We start from the raw sequence: 26253 nt of genomic DNA on the forward strand, positions 1-26253 counted from the left end.
ACTGCTGTGGGTGCTGGCCAGAGTCAGGATGCTGAGGAAAGGATATACCTCATGGATTTGCCTCTGCTTCCTTCCTAAATTCACCCTATATGCTGCAGGGCCCAGCTTGGGTTCCAGCAAAATTGCAGCAATTCTATTCAATAAGCTGGAAGTATTTGAAATACCTTTTTTGGAAAATTCTCACTGGTTTTTTGGCACCTCTCTCAGTCCCTCCAGCTTTACTGTAACATAACAAAGATGAAGGGTGCATGTACATGTGCAGGGCAGACATCTCCAAAGGCTCTATAACTTTTGAACTTTACTTAAAGCACTTTAGGTACAGTGCCTTAAATCTTAATAGATGTTCCACAATTTGGTACAAGTTTCACGCCTTGCTGTAGTTCTGTATAGTAGGAGCTAGGTTATACCTGGCGGTAGCAATTTGCAATTACGTCTTTGGAAAGCCCCAGTTAAGTAATATGTCATAAAGGTAAACTAGGTAGGCTGAGATACCGCAGTTCACCTTATATTTAAAACGCATATAATGAGGTTTAATTAAGGTGACTTCCACCATTTAAAAAAACAATGTTCTAAAGTTGCACACATGTATACTGTGACAGCTTTAGAATGCTTTAAATAGTGAAAATTGTCATGTGTATAGACACCCAAAGAGTCTGCTTCCCCCATAGTTACTGCTGTAGCTGTGCGCTGCAGGCATGCCTACACTAACCACAAGTAAGGCTGTGCGAAACAGCACTGTTTTGTTTTGACTTGCATTTCGACAGGACAGTGTTTCGTTTCAAGTTTCATTTCGAAAGCACTGTTCTGTTTTATTTCATCAAAACTGTTTCGCTGTTTTGACACTGTTTCGACCTTTTGCCCATAGGCTATAATGGGAAAGCACAAAACTGCCTATAAATTTGTCATTTCTTGCCTGATTCGGATGAAATTTGCAGGGATGGTAGCCCCTTCTGGGCACATCCACACATGTAAGCACATGAACTTGCAGCAGCTCAAATAGAAATGGTGCAAATTTTAGCTGGGGCTTTTTGCCTTGGTGCAGGTGCTCGGACATGCACTTTGTTGTGGAGCAAATTTTGCCACTTGGGGCAAAATAGCCCTGCCTGGTACCTCCCAGATCTCCAGCCAGGGGGAGCTAGAGCCTGGGGCCAGCATCTGTGCTGTCCCTAGCAGTATGAAAAGGTGCCTTGTCCTGGCCCCATCACTACAAAAAGCTGCCCTGGCAAGCAGCTCAGGGCTATTTGCTCTCAGGAGCTTCTGGGGCCCAGCCAATTGGGAACAACAGGACTGCTGAAACAGCCCTGAGAGTTCCCTGCACCCTTTACCCACTGTAGCAGTCTGGCTGTGACCTGCTGTGACCTGCCAGTGGGCTGTGGCTGTAGGGTTGGCCTTTGTGCAGCACTACTACCATGCGTGCCCGTGCCTGGCAATCTGGGTAGCTATCACCCAGAAGATGTTCCGGGTTTGGTGGCCTGCTTTGAACTATCAAAGCATGTCCTCCTGGCTCCAATTACAGCCCCCTAACAGGGGCCAAATGGCTTCTGCAGGGGCTACCACCCCCCCACAGGGCCCATGTGCCCACCCCAGCCTCCCGATTGCTGCCTTGCCTGGCCCCATCCCCCACTGGCTCCTGCAGCCCCCCCCTGATGGCTGCCTCCCCAGCCCCCTGCAGCCCCAGGCTTTCTCCCACCCCAGGCTCTGGCACTTACAAAAAAAAAAATTTTAAAAATACCTCTACTCACTGCAGGAGCAGGGGCTGGGTGGGCTCCAGGGCCTCCTGGCAGAGCCCTTTGGGGCAGCACAAGGCAGTGGAGCCTGGGCTGGGGCTGCTGGGGTTGTCACTGAGCCCCACTGTGCTGGTGGGGCCCCAGTGACCCAGACGGGCAGCTAGAACTGCGGTGAGTGCCAGGGTTTGGCTTGGGGGGTGGGCAGGGCAGGGAAGGAATTGGGGGTGCTTGGAGGGGAGGCAGGGGGTGGGGCCAGGCAGGGAAGGGAGCGGGTGTTCCCCCTCCTCCTCCAGCCCCCGGCCCCCCTTACCTGCACCGAAGCCCTGCTGCTGGCAGTGCCAGCCCTGCATGGGCAGGCAGTGTGCTTCAGCACCAGGGTGAGGGCCAACTACAGACATGCTCTGGCTGCCGTTGCTGGGTCCACTTTTTTCCCCACTATGAATGTTCTGGTTCATAGAAGATTTTGTGCTCTCTGTATTCAGTGTGGGACATAAGAAACCAGTTTAATAAGGAGTCCAAGGAGCACTGAATGTAGATGCAACAACATTAATTGCAGAACACATTTAAATTACCCCACATGCAGTTCAGCTGGAATCCAAAGTGCCATCAGGGGGCTTCCAGAGGGAGTACACGTTGGTAGGTAAAAGCACTCTGAATATCTTTAGCATCTTTTGGCTCCATTCCACCTTTCAAATGTAGACAAGACCTTAGGAACAGAACTCCACCTGACCAAGCTGAACCATTCTTAGTGCTTCATTATAGGTACCACCTCATGATTAACAGGAGGTATACTAGGCTACAACTATAAGCAATTCAGTCAGGGGTGTTTCATCTCTCTCCAATTTGGGGACATCACTAACTCTGACATAAACACCAGTGTTCAGGACACTGGGGAATGACAATGACCTGTCCTGTGTTGCCCTGCCCAGGCCTAGGATACAGCCTGAATTAGCCTCACAGAAGTAAATGAGTACAAGGAATAGACAACATTTTTCCCCGTCTGGCACAGTCATCCTCAGGGATAATTTCTTCGCAAACAAAGGGCAACTGATACATTTTTTCCTGTTATTCTTTTCCCCCTCTGACTTCTGTCTTAAGTCTCGGATTCTGGCAGAAAGCAGGTCACTGTTTTCTGGATCTAGCTCTTAACAAGAAGTCCTAATTGCATAGTCTGGCCTCCTCCTGGTATTGGCATGGATCTCCAGTCCTTTCCCCTTTCTTTGTTCTATCTGAAAATACACCTTTCAACTTTTCATGTGTTGCTTGTTTCCTTGCCCAAATCCTCTACATACTCATACAGTATGATGTGATTAGAGAACAATTTAGTGTCTGTAATTAAGAAAGGATAAGAATATGACTTGGACAACCCAAGACCCATCTGTTTCTTCTCAGTAGCATGCACAGCATTAGAACAGATGTTAAAAGGAAGTGAATGGCAAGCAAGATAAATTGCAACATGTGTTTTTAAATAGGGCACATTGTATCCAATTAACCTAGTACCTTTCTTTGGTATAATACTTATCAGTGCTGTAGCAAGCAAGTGCTGAAGTGATGACATGCCAACAGGCGGTGCCCCGCTGGGGTGGGTCATGGGACAGCTCTAGCAGCTGATTTGGGGGGGGGTAGGGCAGCCTCTGCTGCTGTGTGCACTCCCAGGCAAACAGGGGGTGTGCTCCTTGGATCTGTGTGCAGGATAAGGGTGGGCTGCCACTGTGGGCTTTGCCCTGGGCACCAAACTTTGTTGCTATGGCACTAATACCTACTCCAGGCTTGGCTGGTGAACTCAGACTGGTGGGGCAGTAGAGCATCTTGCAGTGGGGGAGGAGTCGCAGCCGGCTGGGAGTGGGCAGGGGGGTTTCCACTCCTGGCCAGCTGCAGTTCCCACCCTGCAAGATGCTTCACCGCCCCACCCGTCTGAGTTCACCAGCCGCGCCTGACCCAACACACTTGGGGTTGTGTGTGGTAAAGTGTGTGCTTTTGGTTGTGGTATATTGTGGGGTTTGGGGACTCGAAGAAGACCATGTCCCTCCTCCCTCATTGTGTCCAGACCATTGTCTTCAGATTCCTTTAAAAAACCTGTAAAACCAGATTATGGACTCTGGAGTGCAGCCAGGAGCTCTGCCCACCTTTGAATTGATTGGTCTGCATTAGCAGTGTTCAAATAATGCTGTTTCTTGATTGGAGCCCTGTAATGATGTCAGAAAAGTTATTTAAGGTTCAGGCCACCTGGGTGGGGGACTTTTTTTTTTCTTCCCCTGAGAGCTGAATGGCTAAATTGGGAGCCAGAAAACCTGCTCCCCATGAAGGGGTCTCCTCCCCTTCCTCCTGCTTCACTGGAGAGGCAAAAGCTATGGGATGGGAAAGCCTTGAATACAGGGAGAGAAAATCTGTCTCAGGGCTTGAGACTCCTGTTTTCTCTCTCTTCTTTCCCCTTATGCTTTTTCTGGGTTTTGAGTGGGATGATACCATAGGGGCTATCTATCCCTGCAGCAAACTAGCAAATGTTGGAGCTTGGCAATTTTGCTGGCATGCTCTGGGCCAGGGCTGAGAGCCTGGCATGTTTTAGTTGCTGTTGTAACTTCTTTTGTGTTCGGCATACCTGTGTCGCTGAATCCCAGCTGCATGTCTTGCTGGCAATTTTGGTCACACAGGCCTTGAGTGGGATGATGCTGTTGCACAAACGGCTAGTTTCGTGCCCCTGGAGGCTTTTCCAATATACCTCAAGGAGAGAGTCACACACACTCAGGCTGGGTCCAACTCGAGTTTGTTTGCAAACAGGTCGACAAGGGAGTTCAATGCTCAAAGCCGAGTCGACCCCTAGCCATGCCCGAAGTTACATTTTTATACCTCTCATGAACAAGATTCCATTGTGGCAATCTGTGATTGGCTACAGTTTTCTGCAAAGTTTTTAGTACATGCATAGTCTTAAAATGGGCAAGTAACAAGGGTTGCAAAGTTTATGTGCAAAGCAGGCAGTAACTAATCTTTGTGTTCCCACAGGAATCAGCCTTATCGCGAACCGAGCATTTGTTCGGACTGTTCTTTATTATGCTACTGATTATCTAGTGCAGGAAGAAAGAAGAGAAAAAAGAAACAATTTGCAGTTCTCAGCTGTGAAGCCTTTTGTGTAGTGAGATTACAGTTCTCAGCTGTGAGGTCCTTTGTGTAGTGAGATCATGAGACATTTTTGCCACAGTTCCCCCCTCAAGATGCTTTCTAACTCTAATCTTAATAGGTTTCAGCCAGTGCTAATTTTTGATAATGCACAAGCATTTCTTGGTTGAAGACTGACTGAATTGTCCGTTTTATGAGGGCTATGAGACAGGGTAAAATACAGGGGAGCAAGCAAAGCATTGACATTAGCAGGCACAAGACGAGGAAAACTCCTTTTAACCATCCAAAATTGGGAAGCCAGGATGTAAACCAATCAAAATTCCACCCATTCCATGTTTGGACGGGAACATGTGCGACCTTTTCCATTTCATCTGCTAAGGTTTTGATTATCTCACCATTATTGTCGATATTGACACAACAGTTTGACAAGTTCAGCTTTTTACACACCCCTCCTTCACTTGCAAGTAAATAACCAAGAGCTAAGCGATTTTGCAGTCGTACTGAGCCTTACTGAGGGTTGCAAGCTTGTTTTGAGAACAAGTATAATAGGTGGACATAACTTTTGGGTTCGATATATCTAAAAGGGACAAGAGTCCCAACAAATAGATTAGGGTCCACATCTTTGCAAGCGTAACTTCAAATCTCCAGCAGGTTCGCTTTTCCACTGGCTGGCTTTTTGTTCCCGTGTGTTATCAGCTTCCGGAGTGACCACACCCTGGGAGTTGGTGTCCTCCTGATAAAAAGGCTTCACCCTCGAGCAATGGGTCCACTTATCGCTGTTTGATAAGCGAACAGCTGTGTGTGTAGTCAGCAGCACCTGGTAGGGTCCCTCCCACCTTTCTGCAAGAGGATCCTTTCTCCACTTTTGTACCAGGACCTGGTCACCCGGTTTAAAGTTGTGGATTGGCGCATCAAGCGGGAGACTCTGGAAAGGTGCAGTGAACCTGTGTAGGGAAGACAAAACAGACTGCAAGGTGATAACATGTTCCCAAATTTCAGATTTTCCCAAGTCTACAGTAATCTGTTCTCTCCACCCCGCTGGCAAGACTCTGGGAGGCATACCAAACATTAATTCAAAAGGTGACAATTTAATCCCTCTACGTGGTGTGCTACGAATATGAGTTAAAGCCACTGGGAGTGCCTGCGGCCATTTCAAATGAGTCTCAATACAGATTTTCGTTAACATCGCTTTTAGCGTTCTATTCATGCGCTCCACCTGACCTGAACTCTGGGGTCTCCATGGACCATGGAGTTTCCATGTGATATCTAAAGCTTTGGACACTTCCTGTACTATTTTCCCCACAAAATGACTTCCTTGATCTGACTCAATAGACCCAGGCAACAGAAATCGGGGTATCATCTTGTGGAGTAGTACTCATGTCACCGTGGATGCGGTAGCCGTTCTTGTGGGGTACGCTTCCACCCATCCAGTCAGTTGATTGACCAATACCAGCAGATAACGGTAACGACCGGACTTAGGAAGTTCAGCGAAGTCAATCTGCCAGGCTTGTCCAGGATAATGGGCCTACTGTCTTTCTCCCATGGGGTTGGTAGTCTTGAGGATTTTGGGTTCACCTTTTGGCAGGTCGGGCACTGAGAGGCCACTCTCTGGGCGTCAAAATAGAGTCCTGGAGCCACTATCTGATGAACTAACAGATCTCCCATGGCAGTGCCCCCCATGCGGGTGGAATAGTGTAACCGGTGAAGTACATCCCCTAAGATGCCTCGGGGTACTAATACCTTTCCTCCAGGTACGACCCACCATCCCTGAGGATTTTTGATGGCTTTGAGCTCTGCGGCTAGCTAATCCGATCCTGGGCCATATTGTATTTTACAGTTTTTTAAGCAAAAGGGCACCCCGTGGGCCGAACCCTGAAACACTGCCTCCCCTCCCGTCTGTTCTGCCTCTTTGGCTGCCACGTCGGCCCTTGCGTTTCCCCTTCTCTGGCGCTCGTCTGCAGCCTTGCTATGGGCTTTTACGTGTACCACGGCCACTTCTTTTGGTAGCCGGAGGGCTTCCAATAGCATTACAATCTGTGGCCCATTTGCAATCTTTTGTCCAGAGACCGTGATAAACCCACGTTCTTTCCACAACAATCCATGGGCATGTACAGTAGCAAAAGCATAACGCAAATCTGTAAAGATGTTCACCCTTTTATCTTTACCTAATTCCAACGCGCGTCAGGGCAGTGAGCTCCGCTGCTTGTGCTGACCAATTTGCAGAGAGCATTTTTTTCCACATAGTCTCAGTCAATGTTACCACAGCTCAACCCGTATGCTGCACACCATGTATTACACTACTTGAACCGTCTACGAAGAATTCCTCCTCCTGGTTCTCAAGTGGGTCATCTGCCAAGTCAGGACGAATCAGTACTGTCTGAGTCAATACTTCTAAACAATCATGGCACAGGGGTCCCGGTTCTGGCATCAGGGTGGCTGGGTTCAAAGCAGTGGTGTGCTTGAAGGTAAGGCCTGGATTAGATAGGAGAAAGATTTCATATCTGGATTGTCTGGAGGGGTTTAAAATTTTTCCTCCCTCTCCAAGGATTTGGGGAACTCCCCTAGCCACGCCTGAAGTTACATTTTTATACCTCTCATGAATAAGATTCCATTGTGGCAATCTGTGATTGGCTACAGTTTTCTGCAAAGTTTTTAGTACATGCGTAGTCCTAAAACGGGCAAGTAACAAGGGTTGCAAAGTTTATGTGCAAAGCAGGCAGTAACTAATCTTTGTGTTCCCACAGGAATCAGCCTTATCGCGAACCGAGCATTTGTTCGGACTGTTCTTTATTATGCTACTGATTATCTAGTGCAGGAAGAAAGAGAAAAAAGAAACAATTTGCAGTTCTCAGCTGTGAAGCCTTTTGTGTAGTGAGATTACAGTTCTCAGCTGTGAGGTCCTTTGTATAATGAGATCATGAGACATTTTTGCCACAATGCTATGAGTGTATTATTCCCTAGTGCAGACTGACCAGGAATGCAGCCCTGACAGTTACTGGCCCCCTGTGCTGGGGGTTGTACTGTTTCAGCATGGTGGTATAGCTAAGACTGGATGTCCAGGCTGCAGCCATAAGACTGGGCTCTTTTTGCTGTTTCACAATTATTACATTTCAGCTCACCTGTGTGGGGCTGAACCCCAGCCATATGTTTGGGTGACAGAATTGGTCCAGGATGAAGCCCTGGCACTTCTTGTTTATCCAGGCCTCAGGGCAGCATAGGCCTAGCCAGCTCTTTGCCACCCAGTCCAGGCCCAGCAAAATAGGCCTGGGCCTCCTTTGGTCTCTTTTGCAGTTTATGCTCCAACCAAGCCGTGTAGTTGAGTGCTAGTTGTAGTTCAGGCCCAAGCCAAGATAGGCCTGGTCCCTTTTTGTTGTTTCATAGGTTTTGTTGTATGTTCAGTTCCTGGTGCAGGACAGGGCTGAGTCCCTCCTTTTATTGTTTTAAAGCTGTTGTGTCTCAGCCTAGTTTTGTCACTGAGCCCCTCTGTACATTTGCTGCATGTCTGGGGATGGCATGGTTTGAGTCTGGTACATGTTGTTGCTTTTGTAACTCTTTGACCTAAGCAAGCAGCATGGTTGGCGCTGATTGCAGTTCAGGCTCTTGCTGTTTTCCTGCCTTTTCTTTGAGTTCTCTTGTGGTTTTCTGCCCCTGCAGAGCTGGGATTAGGACTAGAAATTTTGGGGTGCAATATGCTGATGAAAGCTGCAGTTAAACCCTTAAAGCTACCACGTGGAAGTAGAGATTGGTGCTACAGCTTTGCAGGGAGCAACGAGGAGTCCCTTGCAATGCAGAAGGACTTAGGCTCTCTAGCATGGGCGACTGGTGCCTCTTGAGTCCGGGGGAGCACTCGCAGAAGTCGGTATTGGGGGCAGCAGTGGGGACGGAGCTGGAGAGCACCGCTAGCAGAGTTGGTGGCGGGGACATCCCAGGGGATGGGGGCACATTCCCCCATGTCCTCCTACCAGTCGCCTATGTTCTCTAGTAACTCCCTGTGGTGCAGCAAACCCATGGAGTAGCTCATAAGACTCTCTGGTGTGGGTCCACCCTCTCCAGTGCACTGCTGAAGGGCACGTATAGGGGTGCAGGCCCCCAGAACTACCCATTGGGGAGCCCCAGGTCCCAGACTGCCTGGGTATGGGTAAAGTCTCCATAGGAGGGTACCAGCTATACACTCTATTTTGTAGTTGATAGTGTTTTAAAATTATAGTTAGTGTTTATTTTTTGTTTTGTCTTTATTCTTTGTAATAAATTTTTTGGGGGGGAGGGGTTGTGCTTATGAGAGAAGAGTTGTTGGTTTTATTGGACACTTTAGTGTTTCACAGGTAGTTTGGGTGGGGGATTGAGCCCAGGCAAAATATATTTAGTACTCCAAAATTGAACCCAGCCCTTTTGCTGAGCACCTGCCAACAGCACCAAGGGTTACAATGGGTTGACTGATTTCTCAAGGTTGGGGAAGTGCAGTATCTTTCATCTGTCTGGATGCCAGCAGAGCATTTCATACAGTGCTGCATGAACACCACATGCCCCCGGAAGCTGGGGGGGCAGGGCGAGCTCCCGCAGGTGGCAGCAGTGCTGTTGGCGGTGGGAGTGTGGCAGCAGCAAATGGGGAGCTCCCGCAGGTGGCTGTAGCGCTGTCGGCAGTAGGAGGTGTTTGGGGGTGGCAAGCGCTGACCAGTGAGCGGTCGGCAACCACCCGCAGACAGCGCTGGCAATCATGGACCACCTGCAGACACTGCCAGCGGTGTCTGTGGTGAGGTGGGGGGGTGGCAAGCAGTGTTTTCACAGTGGGTACACTGCCATGCTCAGGGGGTGCACATGCAGCCATGTGAACCCCCTACGTGTCACTAATGCAGTGCTGCATGAGAACTAAATGGCAGAAGATGGGGATGAAGGAGTCCTTGTGTAGTGCATGAGGGGGAGTGTTGGTGGAAGCTCTTCAAGGCTTAGTTGGCATTGCTCTCATGTAATGTTTTCATTAATGCAACCGGAATAAGAAGCGGGCATAGGCGTTGACTTTTATTTTTGCTGGCGTGGGGGGTCCTAAGATGATGGATATGTGGAAAGTTTTAAGTGTTTCAGGTGACAGCCCTCTTCCTGAGGGGGGCCAATGCCCTTGGGCCCTCATGTACTTGGTACTCATGGAAACAGATGTGCGTTGGTGAAACTTGTTGATGAAAAGGCTGGGAAGCTTAATGCAGAGGAGGATCAGTACATAGAAGAGGAACTAGATGGCTGTAGGGCTGGAACACCAAATCTGGGCTGCAGTTCAGTGTTACAAGGTGCAAGGTCATGCACTAGGGAGTTACAAGGGGGACTTCTACTGTACACTGAGAGCTCCCCAGTTGGAAACCGCTAAGGAAATTTGGATCTCCCAGTTGATGTGAGTTAACTGTGAAATGGGAAAAACCTGCTAGGCCTCAGAAATGCTCAGCCTGGGTGTTGTGCCAACGTTGTGTACCTTAAGATCCTATCAGGGTGCTGTGGTGGCAGGCCACACCATTTAGCACCCCTAGGTGTGCCAACATGATGCACAAATTTAAGGTGGAGCTTTCCAATAGGGACCCTATTGTAAAAGAACAAGAAGCAATGGTCTCCAGTTGGCACAAGGGAGCATTAGGTTGGATATTAGAAAAAACTTTCTCACTAGGAGGGTAGTGAAGCACTGTAACGTTACCTAGAGAGGTGGTGAAATCTTCATCCTTGCAGGTTTTTAAGGCCCAGCTTGACAAAGCTTTGGCTGGGATGATCTGGTTGGGGATGGTTCTTTGAGCAGGGGGGTGGACTAGATGACCTCTTGAGGTCCCTTCCAAGCCTCATTTTCTGATTCTATGATTCTAAAAGCATGCCAGCCTGCTGGGGCTTTTTGGAGTGCTGGGGAATAGGAGCCTTGCTCCCTGCTTCCCTCATCAAAACTCAAGAGATGAGTAAGAGCAAACCCTGGGGACTGGAGAGGCCATGCCTCGAGTCTGAAAAGGTTGAGAACAGCTGAGCTGGAGGCGGCTCCAGCTGGAAGGGGCAGCAGGGCTGGCTGCTGCAGGGGTAGAACTAGATGAGGGAGGGGGTGCTGCCAGGGCGTGCCTGCCCTTCCCCTCCTGCCTGGGTTCTCAGCATCTTGACCCCCGCTAGCCTTCCCGTAGCCAGAGCTTCCTGGCTGGGCCAACGGCAAGGTCCACAGGGCTGGGCCAGGGCCCCACCCAGCTCTGAATATGATGTGGCTGCAGCCAGGGTGGGTGACAGATCCCAGGGCTGCCCTGTGCGTGGCATCCTCCACGGAGGCTGGGGCCAGAATGCCAGATGGGATGTGAGTGTGGGTGGGGCTGCGTTGCAGGTGGTGCTGTCTGGGCCCAAGCTGGAGCCCCCAGCCCAGGCACTATAACCCTGGGCAGGGAGGGGCGGTGGGTGCAGAGCTGCAGTGGCTGGGGTGCGGCTGGGTGCAAGCAGGTGGGCAGGCTACTCTGCCTGTGCCTATCCCCAGCCTGGCTGAGCCCTGCGCTGAGCTGCCCACACCAAGGCGGTGCAGAGGCAAGGTGGCCTGTAAGATGTACCCTGCGACTGACCTCAGCTGCTGGCACCTGAGCAGTGAGAAGGGATGGCAGCGCTGGTGCCACCTGGAGGCTGTGGGCAAGGCGAAGCAAGGGCAGATGGCGCTGGAGGCCCACAGTTACCAGGTTAAGAAATGCCTGGACACAGGAGGAGGGGTGGATGTCGTATACTTAGACTTCAGGAAGGCCTTCAATACGGTATCCCACCCCATACTGTTGAACAAGTTAAGAGGCTGTGACTTGGATGACTACACAGTCCGGTGGGTGGCGAATTGGCTGGAGGGTCGCACCCAGAGAGTCGTGGTAGATGGGTCGGTTTTGACCTGGAAGGGTGTGGGCAGTGGGGTCCCGCAGGGCTCGGTCCTTGGACCGATAGTCTTTAATGCCTTCATCAGTGACTTGGACGAGGGAGTGAAGTGTACTCTGTCCAAGTCTGCAGATGACACAAAGCTGTGGGGAGATGTAGACACGCCGGAGGGCAGGGAACAGCTGCAAGCAGACCTGGACAGGTTGGACAAGTGGGCAGAAAACAACAGAATGCAGTTCAACAAGGAGAAATGCAAAGTACTGCACCTAGGGAGGAAAAATGTCCAGCACACCTACAGCCTAGGAAATGACCTGCTGGGTGGCACGGAAGTGGAAAGGTATCTTGGAGTCCTAGTGGACTCCAAGATGAACATGAGTTGGCAGTGTGATGAAGCCATCAAAAAAGCCAATGGCACTTTATCGTGCATCAGCAGATGCATGACGAATAGGTCCAAGGAGGTGGTACTTCCCCTCTATCGGGCGCTGGTCAGACCGCAGTTAGAGTACTGCGTGCAATTCTGGGCGCCACACTTCAAGAAGGATACGGATAACCTGGAGAGGGTCCAGAGAAGGGCCACTCGTATGGTTAAGGGCCTACAGACCAAGCCCTATGAGGAGAGACTAGAGAACCTGGACCTTTTCAGCCTCCGCAAGAGAAGGTTGAGAGGCGACCTTGTGGCTGCCTATAAGTTCATCACGGGGGCACAAAAGGGAATTGGTGAGGTTTTATTCACCAAGGCGCCCCCGGGGGTTACAAGAAATAATGGCCACAAGCTAGCAGAGAGCAGATTTAGACTGGACATTAGGAAGAACTTCTTCACAGTTAGAGTGGCCAGGGTCTGGAACGGGCTCCCAAGGGAGGTGGTGCTCTCCCCTACCCTGGGGGTCTTCAAGAGGAGGTTAGATGAGTATCTAGCTTGGGTCATCTAGACCCAGCACTGTTTCCTGCTTATGCAGGGGGTTGGACTCGATGATCTATTGAGGTCCCTTCCGACCCTAACATCTATGAATCTACAGCCTTGGCTTGGCTGCTGTCACTGCGGCTGTAGCTGGGAGCCAAGCCACCTTGAGCTCGGCTGGGGCTGCAGGCCCTGGGGACTCCATGCCTGTGCCCTGATCCTCCTGTTGGGACGTGAGCAGGCCAGCCCTGTGCTCTCGGCCACTGAGGTCATGGCCCCTGCTGGGGGCTGGAGCCCCCTCAACCAGATTTGTGTGGAGCCCTGGAGCTGAGACTGTTTCCAGCCCAGCTGTGGGTGGGGAAGCCCCTGCCTGCTGTCCTGTGCATGGCTGGGCAAAGTAAAAATGTCATGACTGGTTCAGATGGTGGCAGGAAACACTGCTTATATCCCTGGTTCCCCTGTGCTCTGCACTGCTCTTCTGTGCAGTCTCTGGCCTCACCACCCTCCATCATTATGAGGGCTGATGTAGAGGTCTGAACTGTTCTGGCCAGAAGGGGAAACATGAGTCCTTCATGCCTGTGAGAACTTACCTGCCCACTACCTCCTCACAGCTCCCTCCCAGCACGAGGCTGCTGCTGTTGGCCATTCCCACATAGTGTGCACCACTTAATCCATCTCTGTCTCCACCCCTTTTCTTTTTGTCTTCTTTGCAAAGCCAGTTCTTCAAAGCCTTGCCCAAGGCCTGCACAACACAGGAAGCAGCACTGAATGGGATGCAGTTCTATTCTGGTCTGCGGGCAGAGGATGGGCACTGGGCTGGTGACTACGGGGGACCTTTCTTCATGTTGCCAGGTACCGTAAGAGGAAAAGGTGGTTCCAGGTGTTCTGTCCAGAAATCTCCTGCCTGCTGGATCACATGTGTGGAGGTACCCTTTAGGATAGATGGGGTCTGTGCTGCCTGTCCCTTCTGCTGGTTTTCTGAGGGTGATTTGGACTCGGGCTGTATCCCAGCCTAAGCTGGTAGTGCAGATTCTTGTCATTTCCCAGCGTGCTGCTGAACCCTGATCATTATGTCAGAGTTAGTTGTTTCCCAACAGCTGATATGTGGCTCAAACCTGGTTGCACTGCATTATAGTTAAACCCCCCCCCCCCGGTACCCCATTGCTATAATGTAGCAGAAAGCCCCCTTTTCCTCTTGCCTGCATTTGCTCTCCCTTCTTTGAATATGTTTTTCCTCTTCTACCTTTTCTTCCTTCCTCTTTCTTTCACTTTAAGATAAGGAATTGTGTTTTAAAATTTGTATATGTGCGTTTTATATCTCCCCTTGTATTTCAGTATTTTTATCTATTTGTGTGCCATGGCATTACTTTTGTAGCTTATATTTTATACTCCTCACCTTTCAACTATAAATGTGTTTAGTAACAATGTTAACAAGGGCAGGAGTCAAACTGCCGCTTCCCTGTATCAGGCAGGCCCCTGAAAGAGCGAGTGAATCAGTGATTGAATGCGTAACACAGTAGCAGACAGCAATTAACACCTAGGGAAACCGCAGATCAACCAACGGAAGAAATCAATAGAAGACAATGTAACAACCGGGAAATCTCTAAACATCACTGTTCAAGGGCTAGAAGCCCTGGTCTGAGTTAATCAACACCGGGGACCAACTTTTGGGACGAATATCTCCAGATCGACCGCTCCCAGAGCCCTATTCAAAATTCAACAATGTACTCCCAAACCTGCACGTACATGCGGACAACCCCTGGGGCTGACAGATGCCATCCAGTAGCCACCTAGGGGGAAGTCCCACAAGGGTCAACAACCCCTGGATTGGGCAAACCTGAAAACTGGGGAGTCACCAAAGTCTGCCAAGGACAGATAAAAAGCAGTGAAAAGTGACCCTCAGCGGCGCCCTCTTGATCTCCAACTTGACCAGCGCCCGACCTGTCCAGCCAGAAGGACCAGCCAGCGACCCCCTTCTGGAGGACAACACCATGCTGAAGAAGCCTTGACTGGCCATCAACGGCAGACTCCAGCGCTTGTAGGATAGGTATACCTGACTCTTGTAGCTTGCTACTGTGTGTGTGTGTGGGGACCAGCCCCAAGGTTTATGATTTAACTTCATTACAGTGTTTCAATCTGCCTAATAAACCAGAATTTTAAGGATCCCAAGCTGGACATTTGTAGCCAACAGTATCTCTTGGGTGGGATCTGTTGTGAAGCAACAAGGGCTATTCAGCCAGTAAGGTAGAGTCTCTTGTTTTGATATGTGGGGCTGTTCCTTGATGGAGTTTTGTCCCCTGTGATACAATTGTACCCCACTTTGATTTCTGGTCCACCCAAAGTCTAAAATGAACCGTCTGGCACTGACAACAGCACTTCTATTCAAGCAGCAGTGAGGGAGTCGATTGACTCCATGTCTCATTATAGTCTACCCAATTCCTTTTAAATTCTTTCTTCCATAGGGTTTACCAACCCTCTGACCTTTTTGTGGTCTGTAATGGTTCCATTAATCGGGCTATTATTTGTTCTGCTATTAGTTGCTTCTGGTAAGGAGGCCCTTTTTCATGCCCCTGCAGACCGTTTTTAACTCCAGGTGTGAAAATGTTAATTCAGGTGAGCATTAACTTGGGTGTGGAAATGACTTTCACTTGAGTATTGGATGCACTTTCAAAATGCATGAGAGGGCTAGATTTTGTTTTATGAATCTGAACAAGAGATGTATATTTAATTTGAAGGATTAATAAAACAACATGTTTTGATTATTTTGTCTAGTTTGTGGTTTTTATACATACAATATGATATACAATTCTAATATAAATTTATTTTGGTTTGCTTCCATTTTAAATAAAATGAGAGGACAGTAGGTCCCTAGCTTATTAGTAGAGGATCCAGGTTTTCCATTCCACATGGAAAAATGTGGATTTTTCTCCTTTAAAGGGGAAAAGCAAGGGAAACTGGGGATTTCCACTTGCAGGCTGGTAGAGTTTCAGCCTGCAAGGGGCTGGTTGCGGCTGCGGGGAGCAGGATGTAGGGGGCACCACGTGCATGTACATGTGCATATGCACGTGGCAGCCAGGCAGTGTGGTGGAGAGCAGTCCCTGCAGCTCCCTCCAGGAAAGTCTATGGGAGAGGGAGGGAACATAGGTGACATGGTGGGAGTCACAGGGGAGCACAGATGATGGGTGGGGGGGGGGCATGTGTCCCCCCAGATTTCTGCACCCACAGTGGGGTGTAGGGTCACAGCTGGGCCAGACCAGCAGCAGCAGGGGGCACAAATCTGTGCTGCTGCACCTCACCTTGGCAGTCAGGGCAGTGCAATGCTCCCTCCTGTTTCACCTGCTGGGCTATGGAGGCAGTTCCTGCCTGGAGCTGGTCCAGCCTAGCTGCAGCTCCACCCCCTGTGCCTTGCTGTGGGTGCAAAAAACTAAAGGGGCCTGTGCCCTTCTGCCCCTGCAGCACATTGCCTGTGTTCACATCCCCCCCTTCCCCACATACTCACTCTGTTCCCCACACACCTTCCTCTCACACTGGGGGGCCAGGGCCTGGGGCTGGGAGTGAGGTGCAATGACATGAGCTAAGGCACTGGCATATCAGGGCTGCTCAGTACCACAAAGCGGAGAGGGAACAGCTGCAGCTGGACCTGCATACTGATAAATGAAGGTAGCAGGGGGAGCTCTGATTTTTTTCCATGATAAAACCAAAATCAAATGCCAAAATGTACTGGTATTCTAAATTGCTTTAAAACTGTACATCTATAGTAATAATAGGCTTAGTCTCTGGACAGAGCACTCTGATTGGTTGTCTCGGTAGCCAATCACAATGTGTACTGAAACAACCAATCAGGGTGCTCTGGACAGACAATTATAGGTCCAGAGGTATTTCAAACAGCTGTGCAGGCAAGTCAGAGCGAGAATGAAGCATCAGGGCCTCCCACTGCACAGCGGGCAGTCTCTGAAGGGGGGAAACAAAAAAGCAGTGAGGGGCCTGATCCAACACCCCCCCGAGCCTGCCTGCCTCTCCCATGGCCGTGGGGCGAGATGCCGGCAGGCCCTGAACTGCAGGGGGTCCCAGTGCTTCCCTCCACAGCAGCAGTGTCCCCAGGACTGCCCAGGCAGGCTGCCAGTGGGTGGGTGCTGCCTGGGGGTCACTGCCACTGTGGTGGAGAGAAGCACAAGCCCCCCCCCAGCTGAAGGGCTGTACGACCTACCAGCAGCTCACTCCGCAGGTGCTGGAGATGCAAGCAGGCTCTGGGAGGTGGGGGAAAGATCATGCCCCTCACTGCTTCTGCCCCTGAGCCCCTGTCCTCTGCAGCCCCTACACAGGCTTGGGGCTCCCTGCTGTAGGTCTGTGTTCCCAGTTTAACTTGTTCCTCTGCTTTATCCCTTCAGACCCTCATGCAGGAAGGTGGTCCAGGCCTGCCAGTTCCTGGTCTTCAAGCAGGTAGAGGACGGTGGCTGGGGAGAAGAACTTTGAGTCTTGTGAGCAGTGCAGACATGTGCAGAGCACCATGTCCCAGCTCCACAACACCTGCTGGGCCCTGCTGGGACTCATGGTCATCAGGTAGGAGCCACCACAGATGAGCGGGCTGCTAGCACTGGCACCACTTGAGTGTTGTTGTCTCCAGCCACAGACGGCAGAACCTTGGCCAATACATGCTGTTGTGGAGGACAACTGCATCTGTGGTCTTGGGGCACCTGTGCTGAGTGTTGTAGGAGAAGCTAACTGCAGCAGATCTGGTTTGTGCAAGGCTTTGCTGTGAGGGGTTGTTTCTGGGCTTTGCAGGCAGGGACCTGCTGAGGCTGTAAGGGCTTTGGTCTCTCCTTTTTTTGTGGCAGGAAGTCTCTGACAGCGCAAGGGCTAGCACGTTGGCATGTTTTGCCTCCTGAATTTATAAGCCCCCTGCATCTTAATGAGATGCTGGGACACGGGAGCTGAGAGAGTTATGGGTCCAAAAAAGTGGATCCCTTGAGAGCAGCACCATTGCCCAGAGGGTTCTGAAGACGGCAGTTGAGACCTAGACATGGACTCTTGTGGAGTAAGGAGACTGCACAGGGTACTAGTGGATCCTGTGTTGCTGAGCAGATAGCCTGCAGTGTGTTGTACCACCTGAAGCTCTGGGGTTGGTGAGGTGGTACTAACCTTCCTTGGATGCCATGGATGCACCCATCTCTGTGGTTGGGCTGGCATCTGATCAGCACAAGCTTTGATCAGGTGCAGCTCAAGTGAGGGTGCCGTGGTTACCTGAATGTCGGAGACCAGGGGAAAACTCCAGGGAGCCCAGGGCCACATGGCAGCCTAAGTCTCTACATTCCTGGGGTGCCCTGAAGGAGGCGTGTCTCTATCTGACCTTTCCTAGGAGCACTGCCTCTATCCTGCCTGCATTTGGTTTGACCAGGTGCCCTGTGTTTAAACAAAATAGTATAATCACTAGCCGTAAACCCATTGCTGGGTGGTGCCCCTCCTCCCAGTTGGGTCCATGTCACTGCAGGGCCTGGTACCCCACCATGCAGGATTGCCAGGGAGGTGGGTGCTGACAGTTCCATTCTGTGGCCTGCCACCATACAGAGTTGTCCCCTGGGTTCCAGCTTTGAGCACCATTTGTATGGGATCAGTATCCTGGTAAGGCAGCATGTGATGGGCCAGCTTTCCCCTCCTGCTTCTCCCAGGACTTTCAGCCCCAGAAGGAAACATTTGTTTTAGGATCCACACCAGGGAGTTCTCCTTGCTGCAGCAGTCTGTTACAGGGTGGAATCTGGTGCCCCCTGGTGGGAAGCCCTACTCACTGTTATTGACTGCCATTGGGCTTCTAGTTTTGGGAGGTGCCATAAGTTGCCAGAGTAGCTCCGTGGGTGCTTTCCTCTGTTCTGCTCATCTTCAGGGGGCTTACACAGCCCAGTGGTCTGTCTTTTTGTTGTGTTTTTAGTAGGGGATTTCTGCTTTTAACTTGTGTGTGCTAACCTGCTCCCTTGGACTTTATTTGGGCTTTCTTCCTAGCCCCCAACTCGCACTTCTAATTTGGGGCGCTCTCTCTAGCCCCCAGTTAGTTGACTTTAGCCATGGCTCTTAGTCACGCCCTTTTCACCCAGGCCTCCAGTCAGTCTCTGAGCCCATGGTAACTGCCCCAGCCTCTCTGTACTCAGGGTCCACAGGTTCTGCCCCAGCAGTCTTGCTCTCTCTTGAGCCTGCTATAGATTTCATAGACATTAGGGCTGGAAGGGACCTTGGAAGATCGAGTCCAGCCCCCTGCCCCAGGGGCAGGAAGTCAGCTGGGGTCATAGATTTCATAGACATTAGGGCTGGAAGGGACCTCGGAAGATCGAGTCCAGCCCCCTGCCCAAAGGGCAGGAAGTCAGCTGGGGTCATAGGATCCCAGCAAGATAAGCATCCAGTTTGCTCTTGAATGTGTTCAATGAAGGCACTTGAACAACCTCCGGTGGCAGGCTGTTCCAGACCTTGGGGGCTCGGACAGTAAAGACATTCTTCCTTATGTCCAGCCTGAAACCGTCTTGTAGTAGTTTATGACCGTTCAACCTAGTCGTCATCCCTTGGGTCGCTCTGGTGAACAAACATTCCCCCAGATACTGGTGGTCACCCCTGATAAACTTATAGGTGGCCATCAGATCACCCCTGAGCCTGCACTTTTTCCAGGCTAAAGAGCCCCATGGCTCTCAGCCTGTCATTGTAGGGTCTGCTTCCCTGACCTCTGATCATGCGTGTGGCTCTTCTCTGGACTCTCTCAAGCTTCTCCACATCCTTTTTGAATTGTGGAGCCCAAAACTGGATGCAGTACTCCAGCTGCGGCCTCACCAAGGCCGAGTACAAGGGGAGAATGATGTCCCGGGATTTGCTTGAGAAGCATCTATGGATGCAAGCCAGCGTTTTGGTCACTTTACTAGCCACAGCATTGCATTGCAGGCTCATGTTCATCTTGTGGTCAATGATGACCCCCAAGTCTCTTTCTTCCATAGTGCTAGCCAGCGTAGCACTGCCAAGCCTATAAGGATGCTGCGGGTTTTTCTTCCCAAGGTGGAGAACCTTGCATTTATCGGCATTGAACACCATCAGATTCTCGTCTGCCCACTTGCTGAGCCTGTCCAGGTCAGCCTGGATCACCCGTCTGTCTTTTGGTGTGGATGCTTTGCCCCAAAGTTTGGTGTCATCGGCGAACTTGGCCAGTCCGCTTCTGATTCCAGTGTCCACATCATTAATGAAGATGTTGAGGGGTCATCGGATGTCAGCAAGAAAAACATCCAGGTTTCTCTTGAAGGCATTCAAAGCAGGTGCTTGAACCACCTCCAGCGGCAGGCCATTCCAGACCTTGGGGGCTCAGATAGTAAAGAGATTCTTCCTTACGTCCAGCCTGAAACAGTCTTGCAGGAGTTTATAACTGTTCAACCTTTTAATCCCTTGGGACGCTCTAAACAAACGTTCCCCCAGGTCCTGGTGAACACCCCTTTATAAACTTATAGGTTGCCACCAGATCACCCCTGAGCCTCCGCTTTTCCAGGCTGACGAGTCCCATCGCTCTCAGCCTATCGTTGTAAGGTCTGTTTTCCTGACCTCTGATTATACGTGTGGCTCTCCTCTGCACTCTCTCAAACTTCTCCACATCCTTTTTGAATTGTGGAGCAAAACTGGATGCAGTACTCCAGCTGTGGCCTCACCGAGGCCAAGTACAACGGGAGAATGACATCCTGGGATTTGCTTGAGAAGCATTTATGGATGCAGCCAGCGTTTTGCTTGCTTTACTGGCTGCAGCATCACATTACAGGCTCATGTTCATCTTGTGGTCAATCCCCAAGTCCCTCTCATCTGTAGTGCTAGTCAGCGTAGCACTGCCAACCCTATAGACATGCTGCAGGTTTTTCCTCCCAAGGTGGAGAACCTTGCATTTTTCAGTGTTAAACACCATCAGGTTCTCGTCTGCCCATTTACTGAGCCTGTCCAGGCCAGCCTGGATTCCCCCCCCTTACCCCAACGTTTGGTATCATCGGCGAACTTGGCCAGTCCGCTTCTGACTCCAATGTCCACATCATTAATGAAGAGGTTGAACAAAATAGGTCCAAAGACAGAGCTTTGGGGGACCCCACTGCTCACGGGGCACCATGACAATTGACTTCCATCAATCACCACCCTCTAGGTCCGACCACGGAGCCAATTCCCCAGCCAGCGGATCGTGGTGGACCCAAGGCCGCAGTTGGCCAGTTTTGCCAATAGTTGATCATGGGATACCAGATCGAAGGCTTTTTTTGAAGTCAAGATATATGACATCAATCTCTTCCCCCTTGTCCAGGTGATAGGTCACCTGGTCGTAAAAGGAAATGAGATTGGTCAAGCACAACCTACCCGCAACAAACCCATGCTGGCTGTCCCTAAGGGTGTTGCCATCGGCCAGTCAGTTAAGAATGGCCTCTTTGATTTTTTTCTAAGACCTTCCCCAGGATAGAGGTCAGGCTGATGGGCCTGTAGTTTGCCAGATCCACTTTTCCCCCCTTTCTTGAAGATGGGCACCACATTGGCCTTCTTCCAATCATTGAACACTTCACCAGAGCGCCAGGAGCTCTTGAAGATCCGTGCCAGGGGCTGAGCTATGATGCTAGCCAGCTCCTTGAGTACTCTGGGGTGTATATTGTCAGGACCAGCTGACTTGAAGGTGTCTAGTCTCTCAAGGTGTTCCTTCACAAGGTCAGCATTGATGGAGGGCAAGGAGCCACCCTCACTTAGGCGTCCCTGTCCTGTAATGGGCAGGAGTGTCCCATGGGACTTGTGAAAGACTGACGCAAAGTACCCATTTAGCAAGTTGGCTTTTTCCTGCGCGTCAGTCGTCAGTTCTCCCTTTTGGTTTAGCAGGGGTCCAATGTTGCCCTTGCTTTTCCTCCGGCTCCCCACATATCTAAAAAAGGACTTTTTATTGTTCTTGATGCTTGTAGCCAGTTGGAGTTCCATCGCAGCCTTGGCTTTCCTGGTTTGCTTCCTGCAGGTCCGGACCAGTGCAGAGTATTCCTTCTTGGAGACAGACCTACACAGGATGGAGGATGGGATCTGTCTTTTTAGACACAGGAGGACCGCCAGTTCCCTGGAGAGCCAAGGGGGCTGCTGTGCCCTCTTGCTGTCTTTCCTCCAAGATGGAATAGCCTTAGATTGTGCATCTAGGATCGCTCCCTTGAGGAGCAACCACTCTTCCTGAGCTCCCCTCCCTTTGGGGTCGTGGTCCCTTAGGGCCTCACCAACAAGTCTCCTGAGCTTGTCAAAGTCGGCTTTCCTGAAGTCAAGGACCTCTGTACTGCTGACTGACTTGACAGCTTTTCGGCAGATGGTGAAGGTGATTGGCTCATGGGAGCTGTCGCCCAGCTTCCCTTCAGTTGTTAGGTTGCTGATTTAGGTCATCCCTGGTTGCCAGTACCAGGTCAAGCAGCGCTTTGCCTCTTGTTGGCCTGTAGACTTCTTGAGTCAGAGCTCATCCACACACATGAAGAAGCTTTGCAACCGTTCAGATTTGGTCGAGCGTTCTTCCCATGAGATGTCTGGGTAGTTGAAGTCCCCCATGACAACCACAGACTGGGAGCGTGCAGCCTCAGTCAATTCCCTGGCGAACTCCTGGTCAGTCTTGATTCTGGGAGGGAGGTCTGTAGTAGACTCCCACTGTTGTGTCCCCTGTGCCGTGTTCCCCACGGATTTTTAACCCAGAGAGTTTCCAGTTGTCCACCCTGGGTGCCGATGTCGGCTTGTAGGGATGCGTAGCTCTCCTTGACATAGAGAGCTACACCTCCGCCCCTTTTGTCCACTCAATCCCTCCTGTACAGGGTATAGCCATCTATACCTGTGGTCCAGTCATGGGTGGAGTCCCACCAGGTCTCTGTTATCCCTATGACATTGTAATTGTTTGTGTTGAGCAGGAGGACAAGTTCCTCCTGTTTTATTCCCCAAGCTCCTGGCATTGGTGTACAGGCATGTAAGTATCCCCTTGGGGGCCCTTGCCTTGCCTGCAGCTTGCTCTAGGGCTGGGGCAGGGGTAGGCTCCCTTAAGCGCCTTGGCCTGCTGGCTTTGCAAGGGTTGCTCAGTGGGCCAGCAGTGGCAGTAGTCCCTTGGTCCCCTGGCGGTCTTAGTTTAAAGCCCTGTGGAGCAGGTCAGCCAGTTTGGCTGAGAAGAGCCTCCTCCCCAGCAGCGAGAGGTGGAGGCCGTCCCTTCCCAGCAGCTTGCTGCCTCTCTCACCAAAAAGCGGGCTGTGGTCATGGAAGCCGAAGCCTTCCCGATGACACCAGCGCCGCAGTCTTTGGTTCACTACCGGGATCCTTCTCTCCCTCCGTAGCCCGAAACCGGAAGGATCGAGGACAACACCACCTGCGCCCCCAACCCCCTGCTCCCAAATCCCTGTAGTGCCTCATGACCTGGGTGGGAGCGCTCCGAGCCATGTCCTTGGTGCCCACATGGATGAGGAGCATGGGATAGTGGTCTGTGGGCTGGAGGAGTTTAGGCATCTTCTCTGCAATGTCTCAGATATGGGCTCCCAGGAAGCAGCAGACTTCCCAGGCCAAGGGGCCGGGGTGGCAGATTGCCCCTTCTGTCCCCCTCAGGATGGAGTTTCCCACAACAAATACTTTGCGTTCTCTCTTAGGGAGAGCAGGGGTGGTAGCTACAGTTGAGCCTGTGTTGCCTGCAGGAGCTGGCAGCTTGGCAGGCTCTGCTGGGGCTTCAAGAGGTTCACACCTGTTGCAAAGCTCCAGCGGGGCAGGGGCCTTGGTGTGGCGGGCCTTGGGGCCCTTGACCACCTTGGTCTAACCCTGTGGCTGGACAGAATGGGAGGTGCCCAGGTCCTCCCTTGTCCTGGAGGGAGACCGTGGTCTACCCTCCATTTCCCGTGGCAGAAGGGCCTGTCAGTAGGAGTCCTCCTGCTCGCAGTCCCTGATGGCATGCAGTCTCTGGACTGTGACTTGGGCAGACAAGCGCGTCTGTTTGTGCGGCTCCCTGGGGGGCTGGGCGAAGTAGGGGCCAGGGCAATGCAAGACTCTCCCCGGTTCCTACTTGGCTGCCTCCCACAGCTGAGCTGGGCTAGTCCCCTCCCGCCACAGGCCCTGCTTGGCTGCTGCTGGGGGTTGGCGGGGGGTGCTCCGCAGCAGTTGGGGGTCACTGGGGGGCTTTGGGGTGCGGGGGCGTGACGGGCTTTCGCCCGTGCATCTTGCGCCGCTCCCTAAGCCTCTCTCTCTTTCTGCCCCTGACTTACTAAATCAAAGTCTCAGCACCTTCTGTGAGCACCTGCAATCCACTTATTGAGCAGCATTCCTGGTGCCCTCTTGTAACCTCCACACTCTCCTTCAAGCCTTTTTTCTGGCAAAAATAGTCTCCATCTCTCAAACTTTCACTAGTCCTGCAGAGCTCCTTCTCCTTCAGGATGTGGGCCAGAATGACTGTAGCCTACAGGCCAGGCTTCTATACCCCTATACCCCTTTACCCCTATACAGAGGGCAACCACCCTCTGGCCACCTGCCTTCCTACTGTGACCAGACACAGGGGTGATGCACCAAGCCAGTTGTGTTCAACCTCCAACCTGCCAGCAAGGTCTGGCCCATGGAGCTGTATTATCCAGCCTGCAGAGCTCCCCATGGGTCCAAAAGATTTGGTGATGTGGGTGCAGTGGCAGCGTTAATTGCCACTCCCCTACTGCCAAACTTCTGGACCCACAGGAAGCACTGCAGGCCAAAATAATGTAGCTTTGTACTGTAGATCCTACAAGTGCATGGGGCAGGGCCAGCATGCAGACTGGATTTGGGTGTGCAGGGTGGGGTTGCTATGCTGGATTGCACCCATGTACTGACCCCATATGCCTACCCCCATGCTGGATCTGGCGTGCCCCCATGGTCTGAAGAATAGTGTGCTGCACCCCTCTCTAGGAAATTCAGGATCTGCCCATGAAGGCACTTGACTGGCTAGTCAGATGTGCATCAGGGGACAGGATGTTGTATGCGTAAGATTTTCTTCCCAAAAATTCTAGAGAGAAATGGAAATGGCCAGAGAAGGGCAAGCGTCTAAGAGTTGCTGTGATTGCTGGCCCTTGTCTAAAGTTTCCCAGGTCTAGGATGCTTTAGTCCCCCAGTGGCTTAGTTGGGAAATGCAAGCTGGCAGTCTGGCACACAAGACTTTGGCTTGGTCAAAAGTGGAAGCTGCAAAGGTGTGATTCTTTAAGCTGGCAAAATCCCCTCTGTTATGATTTAGTAAGACCCGGGTGAGACTGGTAGAGCTGAGACAGTATAGGCCAGTCATGGGCAAAATACCACCTGTGGGCCACATCTGGCCTGCCAAGGGACTTTCTGTCCCCCCATGGGTCCCTCATCTTCAGCCAGCCCAGGCTGTGGCAGGTGCAGCCAGTCCTGCTGCCCCTGGGTGTGCAGTGGAGCTGGGGCAGCACAGTGGCTGGACTTGCTTCTTAGTAGCCTCTGCAATGGTGGCACCTTCCACTGCCACTCTTTGCCAGTGCTGACCCAGCAGTGCACAAGCACTGTGGCCTATCTGCCCTGTACCCACTGCTGGGAGTGCTAGACGGAGTGAGCAGGCAGGGTTTCCATGGAGACCAGCTAGGACCTGTGCAGGCAGGGTGTGTGGCTGGGTAGATGGAAGGGGGCCGCGAGCGTGCAGGGAGTAGCATTAGTGTGACGCTGCTCCCCACCTGCCTGCCTGCCTGCCTGCCCGCAGCCCCATCTGGCCTGCCTGGCCATGCGCCTTGCCTGGGTGGGTCCCTGCCAATCTCCAGGGAAGACTCCAGGATTGCTGGGCAGTGATAGCGTGGGGCTGGGGCCCAGGGCAGAGCTGTGATCTGCTCCCTGCAGGCCCCTGCCTGTGGAATTGGCACCTGTTACAGGGATGTGGGGCATTGGGTCCCAGCTCTGATCTAGGCCCTGGCCCTGCACTGTCACCACCCTGCAATCCTGCCCCCCCGAATCCTGGCCCTGCCCACCCATCCCGTTCCTGGACACCTGCCTGCCCGTGGCCCTATCCCATCCAATCAGCTGCTTAGGGAGTTTTGATGAGCTGGGGGAGGGGTGCTGACCTGGCCTGCAACAACTCACCAAAACTCCCTAAGTGGCCCTCAGGTCCAAATAATTGCCCACCTTTGCTATAGGCCAATTATTTTGGGTGGAGGGCCGCTTACTGAATTTTGGCAAGCCAGCGAGGGCCGCATGATAGGCAGCCAGGGGCAGATAAATATTAATTTTCTAAATTTTTAGGGGCCCCATGGACTGGACAGAATGGCCTGCTGGGCCGTATCTGACCCCCAGGCCACATTTTGCCCACCCCTGCTATAGGCCAAGGAACTGGCCCTGGCGCATCTTGGCTTGTTCAGTGGCCGGGCTGTGGAAGACGGGGGTTTGGGTTTGGGACTGAAGGATGCCCCTGAAAGTGTGAGAACAACCTGGAGTATGTCTCAAAGGTGCAAGTGATGAAATCCAAGTCAGGGTGTATCACAGTCTGCTGCTTTTCTTATAACTTGCTTTACCTGAAAGTTGGTATCAATCCTGCCCCCAGGTGCTCTTCTTGAATTGCAAGACCTGTAACGTGCTCAGGGGTGGTGTAACTGTCCCTATTGCAGCACCACTACTTTGTGGGAACAGCAGATGGGATCCTCCAGCTAGGGAAAGCCCTTGTCCCAGGCTTGTAACCACTGGACCATG

General features: G+C 51.7%; 1 long non-coding RNA gene across 1 annotated transcript; it reads right to left on the bottom strand.

Moving 5' to 3' along the window:
- Positions 1–4753: 4753 nt before the first annotated feature.
- On the bottom strand, positions 4754–26212 carry LOC132250375 (uncharacterized). The gene is made up of 2 exons (XR_009462071.1): positions 26079–26212; positions 4754–5785 (listed from the first exon to the last, which is right to left on the bottom strand). It is a non-coding gene; the product is annotated as an uncharacterized LOC132250375 (long non-coding RNA).
- Positions 26213–26253: the final 41 nt, after the last annotated feature.

This window comes from Alligator mississippiensis, chromosome 4 (genome assembly GCF_030867095.1).
Source record: "Alligator mississippiensis isolate rAllMis1 chromosome 4, rAllMis1, whole genome shotgun sequence".
NCBI lineage: Eukaryota > Metazoa > Chordata > Crocodylia > Alligatoridae > Alligator > Alligator mississippiensis.